Source organism: Eumetopias jubatus, unplaced genomic scaffold (genome assembly GCF_037043125.1).
Source record: "Eumetopias jubatus isolate StellerSeaLion01/CBP00866 unplaced genomic scaffold, mEumJub1_p1.0 scaffold_10, whole genome shotgun sequence".
Classification (NCBI taxonomy): Eukaryota; Metazoa; Chordata; class Mammalia; order Carnivora; family Otariidae; genus Eumetopias; species Eumetopias jubatus.
This window is the reverse complement of record NW_028274816.1, coordinates 84,713,778-84,725,283: the sequence shown is the minus strand read 5'-3', so window position 1 is coordinate 84,725,283 and position 11,506 is coordinate 84,713,778. Positions and strand designations below refer to the sequence as shown.

At 47.3% G+C, this 11,506-nt stretch overlaps 1 protein-coding gene across 2 annotated transcripts in view; it reads left to right on the top strand.

The window, feature by feature from the left end:
- The first annotated feature begins 1,645 nt into the window (after nt 1-1,645).
- The window catches only part of TNRC6C (trinucleotide repeat containing adaptor 6C), a 149,279-nt gene continuing 139,418 nt past the window's right edge, over nt 1,646-11,506 (top strand). For both annotated transcript variants that reach the window (XM_088028121.1, XM_088028120.1), the window contains exon 1: nt 1,646-1,791. The gene's annotated coding sequence lies outside the window, so the exon portion shown is untranslated. The remainder of the gene's footprint in view (nt 1,792-11,506) is intronic.

Here is an 11,506-nt window from a genome sequence, read left to right as displayed (position 1 = left end):
ATTTGTTGTGTCTCTTTCATCCACAGACTTTCAAAGCATGACACTTGCGGTAACAAAATTGCATTTTGAGAGTGGTGTGTCATTATCTGCTCTTCAAGATGGGGACACGTAGACAGGGAATGGCCTCCTCTCAACACGAACAACTTTCAAATAGCACCGCTGAGCTTCCTTCCACCGCACGAAGGGGAAAGCTGGCCTGCTAGCACGACCCTTCACGAAAATGGAGAAAATTCTTGGTTTTAAAATTTCCTCATGACTCGTACTTAAAGTTAAAAAGGGACTTTTAAATTGCACATCCCTCCTGACCCCTACCTACGGTTAATGACTACTGTATACCGAAGAGAAGCGGCGGAATGGAGGACCACCACCGGGTACCGAGGGCGGGAGCGTCCGGGTTCCCCTCCAACCCCTGGCACGGAGTCCACGCGGTGGGGGCGGGGGGTTCGCTCTCGGGAGTGGGAGGGCTGTTTCGTAGGGAGGCTTGTTTGGTTCGCAGCAGGGCGCTCCCCGGGGATCGGCTGCGTGCAAGGGGAGGCTGGGAAGCGCGCGGCAAGCAGGATGCTCCCAGGCCCGGGTCGGCGCGTGTACGAGTATGTGCACGGTGGGGAGGTGCAGGGCGTGTGCACGGCACTGGCAGGACGCGCGCCGGAGCGGGCTCCGGTCGCTGCTGTACAGAGGGCCGACGCCGCCGGGTGAAAATACCGCGCAAAACCGGGGCCCGGGCACCGCAGGGTGTTGGCGAGGCGGGGGGGGGGGAACCGGGCGGATGTGCAGGGCCGGGGCTGCGCCCCCGCCGTCCAGAGCGCTAACACCGAGCCACGTCGCCCACAGATCGGCAAGGATGTCGCGCGGGTCTTCAAGCACCGCAGGCGGAGCGCGAGACCCCGAGACCCGCCCGCGCCCGGGCAGGGGGAGCGCGCAACCGCTCGCACCCTGGCGCGCTCCCCGCGCAGTCTGCGGAACCACAACGCGAGCGGGTATTAAGGGGGAAGGACGGGGTGTGGCCTAGCCAGGACGAACCAATGGGCCGGGGAGGGGCGCGCGGGGGCGGAGCTCGGGCGCAGAGCGCCGATTGGCCAGTTCGCCCTCCGGTATGCAGATACAGTGGAGTCACGTGGCAGGGGCCGGGACGACTTCCTGTTGGAGGCCAACGCGGGGCGGGGAAGGGGGCGCGAGCGCCCCGTCTGGCTGGAGCGGGGGGAGGGGGGTTCTTGTCAGTTAGAGCAACAAGATGGCCGCGGTGGCAGCTCCGCACCTCAGCGCGACGGCCCCGGGAGCCGCAGCAGCCGCCGCCGGCCCCGCCGCCCTGCAGTCCTGAGCGCCGCTCCGGCTGCCCCCGCCGCCCCTGACAGGGCCGTCCCCGCGCCCGCCGCGCTCCTGCCACCGCCGCTGCGGGCCCGCCCGAGCCGGAGGCGGAGGGAGCGGAGCCGGCCGAGCGCCGAGCGTCGCTGCTGCCGCCACCTCGGATCCCGGGCCGCGCCAGAGCCGCCGTCCCGCTCGCGGGTGCGAGGAGGAGGGCGCGTCGCGGCGTCGCCGGGGCCGGACCTGGACCTGCCGGGACGCGCCGCCGCCCACCCGCCCGCGCCGCCGCCGCCGCCGCCGCCGCCGCCGCCGCCCGCGCCGGGACCTGAGCCCGCGGCGCCGGCGCTGAGCGGGCCCCCGCCGCCCGAGTGCTCCGCAGGCCCCGGGGCGGCCGCCCGGGACGTCGTCGTTGTTGTCGCTGTCGCCGCCAGGCCCGCGCCGCCGGAGCCCCGCCGAGGAGCCGCCGCCGCCGCCAGGGACGGAGCCCAGGTGAGCGCGGGCCGGGCCTCCGAGCCGCCGCAGCTGGCCGAGCTGGCGGCGTCGCCTTTGTTCGGCCAGGCCCGGAGCGCGAGGGGCTGGCGGGTCCGGGCGGGAAGGGATGCGCGGCGCGGGGCGGCGGGAGGAGCCGCCGGCGGCGCGGGGCCGGTGCGTGCGTGCGCGCGGGGAGAGAGGTTTGCAGAGCGCCGAATGAGGGGGAGCCGGCGGGGTCGCGGCGGGTGGTGCGGTCACACGCCAGATGTGTGTGTTTTAAACTCGTGGGGTTGTTGGAGCCGGGCTCCCCCTGAACAGTCACCCACGGATTTTGCATTTCCGATGGCACGCACGAACCCAAAGCGTTTTCGGTGTAGGGCCTCCCGTGCCGTTGTTTGGGGGAAGAGCGAACCCTGGGCGTGATTTGGGGGAGGGTGAAGGCGCCCCTCGGCCTTCTGCGGGTCTGGAATCAGGTGGGCTGCTAGCGGGGTTGCAGACTGCGGAGCAATGCGCACGAGGAGAAGGAGCCGCACCACAGCTGACCTGCTAGCACATCACGTAACCCGAGCGCCTCAGTGCCACCTCTGTTTGAGCGACGCCTCATTTGCACCTTTACCTTGTGGATGACATTTAATCAATTGATTCGTGGCTGTGAAAACCTGCCGGTGCGAATATAGGGGTTCCCTTCGTGTTAACCGGGCGGAGAAACCGTTCGTTTGCGGGTTACACGGAGCTTTGGGAATCTCACCGAAGATGTAGGATCGGTGCCGCGGGGGGCGGGGGAGGAGGAGCCGCAGATCCTGGCTGCACCTTTTGCGTTTTGAGGCACTCGACGGTGTCAGCGATCCTGTACAAAATGAGTGGAATTGTCTCTTGGCCTCTGTCAGATTAAACCTCCATTTGAGTTGTCTGTTCGGTTATGTCTAGGCATGAACTGCAGATTCTGAACTCAAAATGGTGCTCTGTGGATGTCCAACTTGAGCGTCTTGAAGGAGTTGCAAGTTGGAAGCATCTGGCTGGTTTAATCCATTGTGTTTACGAGGGTCGGGTTTTCTCCTGTTTCGGGTATACCGCTCGTCGCAGCGCTGCGGTCGGTATAGGTGGTCAGATTATGATGATCACTGTGTAGAGACTGCTACGAGCCTGAACGGAATTTGACCCGCTGAAGCTTATTTTATGCAACTTATTTCCTACGTTTAGAATTGAGTGAGTATGAGGATGAGTGGAGACACTGGAAATGTGGCTTGAGTGATCTTAGCGGACAGTGGGGCCAGCTTGAAATGTGTACGGGTGTTGACAGTTATATGCATAGATTCCAGACTTCCTTCTGTACTATGAGAAAGAGTAGAAGATAAAACTTAGCCCCGGGCCAGATGAACCTGGTTGGCTGAGGGCACCTTGAAGGAATTTACATTATTCTCGAACCACAGAGATGGTGAAGGTCGTTGAACAACCTTTCAGTGTGGCACTCCTAGGATGCTTTGTTGGGGCAAATGCTGGTAAATGAGATTTTAAGAAATGACTAGCCCAGTTACATTATCCAAGCTAATTTTATTGTCAGTGTTTACAGAAGATAGTAATGGTCTGAATAGCTGCTGCCTTACTTACCTATACTGAAAGTTTGCTTTTTCTACAGAAAGTTGTTAATATTTATATTTTCATAAGAATAGTTTCTCAGAATCTGTTTTTCTTTCACACCTTGGGTCATGAGAAATTGATAGCTCAGAAAATGGTAACAATAAAAGTATTGGTTAAGTTAAATTTGACTTGTGGTGACACAGAGTGATTTCTTCAAGCTAACACTTCCTTAAGCAGGAGAATGGATCTGGTGATCCCAGATGTTTTATATATATATTAAATACACACACAGAGAGAGAGACTTGATTTTATTATGAGGATCTAGTTTTAAAAGACTGATTCTAAGTCTTCCATGTTTCTTGTCCAAACCAAAGACCCTACTGACAGGTACCTCTGTTTTATACTCTTAAGCTATTAAATTAAATAAGGTTGACACCGAGGCTGTCATTAGGCTTAATCTTCACTATTTCATTTTGGATTCTGGCATTTAAATATTTTAGTAGTAACCTGGGGTACGTGTAAATGTTGACTTTGGTTTTCCTTTTTACAATGTTTATTATTGTTGTTCTTTTTCAAGTGGCGTATGTTTTAACACTTTGACAAAGATTATTTTGTAGCAGGTTTATATTTATACTTAGTTGGCTCAGGAGTTTTGGAACACATAGTTGCATTAGAGGGCTGATTATGAGGGAAAGTGGGGTGCACTGTTTCATTGGACCCGCAGGGATTAAAACAGAAGTAAGTAATGGGGGGGATATACTCTAAAATTACAGTATTTCTCACCACTACCTTTTTGTTAAACAGCCGGCTTTACTGAGATAAATTTGTGCTTTTCCAAATGCTGTCATCTGGCTCACTTCCAAAACCAAGCTGGGGAGGAGGAGGTCAGGGCTGGAGTGGGGCATGCCTTTTTCCTTAGTGAAGAGAGCTTTCAGTTGGAAAGAAATGGAAGATAGAATTCCTACAGTACTGGCTGCAGACGGAGTGTCTGCATGACTGCCCCAACTCCAAGTGGGGGCGAAAAGGGCCTGAGTATAAACTTTCTCTTGCTCCACTCAAAGTGATGCTAATCTTAAATTACAAAAAAGGGGGGGGTACTAGTGGAAGTTAGTTTATTTATCCATTATTTGAGTATATAGAATATCTTCAGCATCATAGAACTTTTCTAACAACTTAACATTTTAAGGTTTAAGAGCCATTTTAAAGACTATTTATGGGTCTTTTTGGCCTTCCTCAGTAAGAATTAGATCCATGAGATTGCATGCGTATGTTGTAGACGACTCTTTAGCAGTCAGTCAGGGTTTATTGTGCAAAGGTTGCTATTTGAGAAGATTTTATAAGGAAGAAAATAGATTGTCAACACTGAGGGTGTTTTCCATTTCAGAGCAACATATGAGATCATTAAGATTTGGGGATGCAGCAAACAAAGTATCTAGCCAGAGCAACTGAAGTCCCAGGGGTAGGGGTGGGGGAGCATGAGAAACGGAGAGGTGAGGAGGAACAGATTTATAGGTCTTGGAACCAGGAGAAGGATGGGTTGGGGGAGCAGGAGGTGGAGCCTTTAGCAGACAGCGCCTAGAAAGTCAAAGTAAGTGGGGAAGAGCCAGGCAACTTTGGGGGTGTGTGTGTGTGTGTGTGCGCGCGCGCGTGTTTTGTTTTTGGTTTCTTTGAAATTGTTATGGCTTCTTACTGGTGATTTTGAGACAAATGGCTTTTTACCTTTCACGCTAGCTTTATTTCAGAGGGTCTTATGTTTTAGATGAGCTGTAAGGAAATCTTTTGAAGGAGTATTGGTGCTGCGGTCTGTTTTGTATGATGAGTGGATTTTATTTGCCTAATTAAGACAGCATCTTAATTTTGTTTGAAGATGTCGTAGATTTAGGTAGAGAGAACAGAATATCAAATGAAAACTGACCTTTTTTTTTTAGGTAGATTTTTACAGATTTTCTTGCATTAAGCCAGTCTAATCATGAATATCTAAAATTTACAAATTAGCTTTTAAATAATTGTGCAGTCATGAGGAGAGCATTCTTAATTTGCAAAATAATATACAGTAAGCTTTCTTTAAATAGATTTCAATGCAGGAAAGATGTCCTCAATTATAAACATTCAGCTTATACACGACTTTTCAAGAATATAATTACTTACAAATATAAAGATTACTTGTCAGAAATAGCTATAACCTTGTGTAGAGATTGTATGTGTGATGTTGAAACCAAGAAATGTGTAATCCTTGCCCAGTGAACTTGTTTGAATAACTTGCTTAAAATAATCCTGTGAGTTTCCCATTGTGCAGAGCATGCGTTTGAACTATAACTTATTTAATGAAAAGTAAAATACATGTTCTTTAATTCTCCAACTGGGATGTGATGAGGCTTTATATATTAAAAACATGGTGTAAATTCATACCCTTTGTGCCATTTTTAGAGTTTTACTAAAAATGAATTATTTTCTTGGCCATAGATGCTTTCAGAGAATGAAGAAGCTGTTGCAGGGATGAAGAGCTGTTTGTTAAGAATGCATTCTTCCCCTGTAGCCCTCCAAAGGCTATAGAGCTGTGTGCGGAGCTAGACAATCTGGGCACCCAGCCATAAAACATCACTGCTGAAGCACAGATAGTTGTTCGCGCCCTCCTGAGCCCTCCTGGCTGCAACCACAGCAGAAGGAATGGCCTTGGGAAAGCAGTGTTCACTGCTGTTTTGAACTCTTAATATTCCATGTGGCTCTTTGAGTTCCAGCTATGCAATGGGACTTTGGTTTTCTAAGATACAGTAATAAATAAGGATGGGCAAGAATATACCTTCTAAGATATGTGTCTTCCAGGCCAATGTATTTAAATATTTGCTCTAGGAAGTAGGAGTTGTTTGTCCTGCGGTCTCCCTTTCCTTCTTTGCCTCTTTGTCACAACACTCCTTTCCTGTTGGAGAACAGCCTGCTTGAAGACACATAAGATCACTGGGCCACTAGGTCACAGCACCTAGGTCCCAAAGAATCATCTGGAATCTGTCTTCCAGAGAGCTGGCAGGAGGGATTGGCCTGTTGTGGCTCAGTTCCCACTTTCCTTCCTCATTAAAAAAATTTTTTGTGTAAAACTATGAGAATGAAAGAGTGTGCAAATAGATCAATTCGTCGTCATTACAAGGTTACAGCATTTTCTGTGACCAGCATCTGTTCGTATAAATCCACAAGGTCCCCCGTGATCCTCTAGAATACAAACACCTGAACAGCTCTTTCTTTCTTTCTTTCTTTTTTCCTTTTCCTTTTTTCCTTTAAAGACCCTCTCTGTTTTCCTTCTTGGGAACATTTTAGAAATTAATACTCTATTATGTCTTCATAATGGCCTTCCTGCAAAGGCCTGAACTGCAAACCTGCAGTATCACAATATCAAGTCAAATTATTCTCAGTAGGGGGATCACACCTATCTGTAGTTGAGTCTCTTACTAAGGGGCAGACTGGCCAGAGCCAAGGTGGTTCAGGGGAATATACGCTTTGTTGGATTCGTTTTATGTGTACTAGCTCATTAAGAATAGTATCTCTCACAACTAAAATCAGCGGCTTGAGTTGAGCCTGGCAAAGGCATTGTTTACTTTTTATTCCCAAAGATAATTTCTTTTTAATTACTCTTTTAATAAGTGGGGGAAATGTGAATTAAAATAGCAACTGGGAATTAAAGTTAAGATCTGCAATTGGGAAATGGTAGCGTTGGTACAATGTACCACCTTTCCATCCACCTGTGCTGTGGAAAGATGTTAACAGAGTTGTTCAGAAATTACAAGGGGTGGGGTGCGGAATTACTCCTTTGATTACATTCTGTTTTCTCACACTGTATATGAAGTGGGCAATGCACAAGGGGAGGGGAAAGAGTGTGTAAGAAAGGAATTTAATTGGCTTTGTTCTTCAGGAGGCTGATGTTTTAAAGGGTTTTGGGCCAGGAGATGAGGTGGGGGAGGAAGGTGGTGGCTCTGTGGAAGGAAGGACGTTTGAGTCTCTGGGGACAATTGAGAATTGGGGATGGGATGGGGATGGTGGGGCAGTTAGAAAGCATGCTCTCAGGTCATCAGACCTCTGCTTAAAAATAATCTTCAAATAGGTACAACTAACAATTGAGCACTTACAAGTGTGATAGTGTACCAAGGACATGAGTATTTTTTTTTAAAGATTTTATTTATTTATTTGACAAAGAGAGACACAGCGAGAGAGGGAACACAAGCAGGGGGAGTGGGAGAGGAAGAAGCAGGCCTCCCGTGGAGCAGGGAGCCCGATGCGGGGCTCGATCCCAGGACCCTGGGATCATGACCTGAGCCGAAGGCAGACACTTGACAACTGAGCCACCCAGGCGCCCCCCAAGGACATGAGTATTATCTTATTATATCTTCACAACACAACACAACACACCTGAAAAATAGTTGCTTTTATTGTTCCCGATGTACAGACCTGGAAAAGGAGGGCAGAGAAGGAAGTAATTTCTGCATGATCCTACAGCCTATAGGAAGTAAAGCCAGAATTTAGACTCAGTCCACTTCAAAGCCCTCACTTATGGATAAATAGCTTGGATTATTTGAATAGCTTTTTAATTAGTCTCTCTTCTGGTCTGTATCCTACCAATTCATCTGCTAATATTAACTGAATGCTTCCTGGGCACTTTGTGTGTGTAAACCATTCCTTAGCATCCGCTTGTAAGGAGCTCCTGTCGCTGTGTACATTCTCTAGATGGGGAAGCTAAACCCCACAGAGGTTGAATAATTTACCCACAGTCAGAGACTTAATACTATTTCTAGGTCCTATGATGCCGGAATCGGAGCTCTTTATCATCCCCCTGCACTGCCTTCTAAACCCCAAGCCTGGTCACATCATTTCTGCTCTGCTCCACCAAAAGTTAATGCCTTCTCTGCCCAATGGCCACAGTGAGGATCAACGGCTCCCTGCCCTCCTAGAGTTGTCTGACTAATGAGAGAGGCAGGCACCAAACAAAAAACAAAACAAAAACTGAAATAGCAATTAAATGTTGTGAAACTTCCTTAAGTTAACAAAAACTTATGGTGGTATATAATTATATAGTTATATACCATGTCTGCCCTCTTGAAGATGCATGTTAACATACTGGATGCTCAGAGAAGTCCAGCAGAAAAAAAAATATGTTTACCTTTTTTTTTTTTTAAAGATTTTATTTATTTATTTGAGAAAGAGAGAGTGAGAGACAGCACGAGAGGGAAGAGGGTCAGAGGGAGAAGCAGACTCCCCGCTGAGCAGGGAGCCCGATGCGGGACTCGATCCCGGGACTCCAGGATCATGACCTGAGCCGAAGGCAGTCGCTTAACCAACTGAGCCACCCAGGCGCCCTATGTTTACCTTTATTAGCCCAATTTTCCCCAAATGTGTGTGACCACCAAACGTTGTTTTCACTTTATACTACCTTTTGATTCAGTGGAATCAACTTTGAGAATGCAGAAATAGAGTGCCTGATCATTCAGAAGAGGGAGAGGACCCAGGGGTCACTGTGGTCAGGCAAGACTTCACTGGAACAGGTCCTGGAAAGTTGATATTATTTGCTACATAGGGGAACATTTTGGAAAGTGACTAATATAGCAGCCAGGACTCATTGTTTTTTGTTTGTTTGTTTGAAGTAGACGTCACACCCAGCATGGAGGCCAATGTGGGGCTTGAACCCACAACCCTGAGATCAAGACCTGAGCTAAAATCAAGAGTCAGTTGGTCGCTTAACCAACTGAACCACCCAGGGGCTCCTGGGACTCAATATTTTTATCGAACAAGTGAACGCTAAGGCCTAGCTGTAAATGGAAGCTTTGTGTCGGCAGTGAGTCTTAGAAGGAGCTATATGGGTAGAACCTCCGTTCTTTGGCTGCATCAGTGGTTGTTGATGGGCATGACATGAGCCAAGTGATAGATTAGAAACTTCCTTTGAGCTGGAAATATAGCAGGGGTTAGAGGGGAAATTGGAAGTGTGAAGACTATGGCTATCGTAGTTGTCTGTGTAAGGTGATGCAGGCTTGGACAAGCTTAATGGTAGGATCCAACTGAAAAGGTGTTACAAAGAATCAGCAGGACAAAACCATACAGAATGACTGATGTGGGCTGTTGGAAGCAATGAGTTCTTAAAGGTAAGACTTGTAGTGCTTGCTGCACTTCCTGGAAGTTCTAGAGAGGCTTTAAGTAAATAAAGAAACTAATGTTAAAATAGTTGGTAAAATATATAGAGTGCATCCTTTTAGAATGCTGATTGGGGAAAGATGACACATAAGATAGCAGTTTTAGGAGAGTTTATTGTTTGAGGTGCTGGGATAGAGATTTGACTCACAGCATAAATCCCAGTATGTAATGAGCCATGTAATAATAGGGTTCTGCTGCTAATTATGGTGAATACTCTCAACGAAATCAAATTTTCTTAGTACCATACCTATAAAAATATCTTAACTCAGACTTTATATAACAGTACTAGATATATTGTAAACTTTATGGATATGGAATATTGACAGAAAAGAGAGAAAACAAATCTTCAATATTTCCAGGAAACGTAAGATCAGATTATGACATAACAGATTATAAGATAAAAGATCAAATTATAACATAAACAGCAGTGTTAGGCTGTGTTGAAGTTACTAGAACTTTGTAAAGGTTAGATAACTGTAATAGCATCCTTAAACCTAAATGATCATGGATTCATTTTTTTTAAAGATATTATTTATTTATTTGTTAGAGCATGCGCACAAGCAGAGGGAGCGGCAGGCAGAGGGAGAAGCAGACTCCCTGCTGAGCAAGGAGCCCAACATGGGACCCGATCCCAGGACCCTGGGATCATGACCTGAGCGGAAGGCAGACACTTAACCACCTGAGCCACTCAGGCATCCCAATCATGGATTCTTTTTTTTTTTTTTTTAAGATTTTATTTATTTGACAGAAACAGTGAGAGAGGGAACACAAGCAGAGGGAGTGGGAGAGGGAGAAGCAGGCTTCCCATGGAGCAGGGAGCCCGATGCGGGGCTCGATCCCAGGACCCTGGGATCATGACCTGAGCCGAAGGCAGACGTTTAACGACTGAGCCACCCAGGCGCCCCGGATTCTTTTTTTTTTAACAAAGAAAACAAAACAATAAAATGGACTTTTTTTTTACTCTTATAGAGTACGATGGGGAAGCTTTTTTGGGGGGAGGGGGCTTTAAAACAGAAGAATATTATTTATTTACTATAGTCAGGTGATGAGTAAGAATCTTAGCCACAGTTGAACTTTTGTATATATTATGGTTTTGTGTTTAATTGATGAGCATGAGTCATTCACCCTGTTCATTTCAGACTCAAAACCCCAGCAAAGCTCTTTACAGATTCCTGCTTTGCAAAGAAACCTTCATTATCATCATCATTTCTCTCATAGATTTTGAGTTACTTGGTAGCAGGGATAATAACATGTCCATCTTTATAATATCTACAGTATTTTATGGATACTAAGATCAACATTTTCAGTTTTGTTTTGCATCATCTCTTTCTTCAGAGATGTTGTTTCCACAAATGAGAGTAGGGGGAGAGAAGAGGCTGAGAAATGAGTACTTTCCTTCTGTTTTTAGTCTTTTTAGGACAGTGACCGCCTGACCGTACTTTCAGCTAGTCAGCCCAGCATGTGGGAACACATCTGCAGGTGTGAGGCCATCCCCACCGTCCTCAGTGGTACCCTTGCACCGTGTTTTCTGTGGGCACCCAGAGCAGTGGGCTGTTCCTTCTCCCTGAGGCCCTTGGGCTCTGCCAGGAAGTGCCACCAACCGAATTACGAAGAAATAATGTGACATTTCTTATGGACATTTGAAATTTTGGTATGATAAACAAATTACAAAATAATTCTTGGTTTGCCTTTTACAGATCCGGTAACTATCCTCAGATACTAGCCCACTGGAAGAATGAGTATTATAAGTAATGGAATCATTCTGGCCAATCCAGAATGTTTGGTTAGTATATATTAAACGTATCATTTTATTCTCCATCAGGGGGACTCTGGAAATCAGATTTTATTTTTTTTTTAAAGATTTTATTTATTTATTTGACAGAGCGAGAATGAGAGAGAGAGAGAGCACATGACGGGGGGAGGGTCAGAGGGAGAAGCAGACTCCCCGCTGAACAGGGAGCCCGATGCGGCACTGGATCCCGGGACT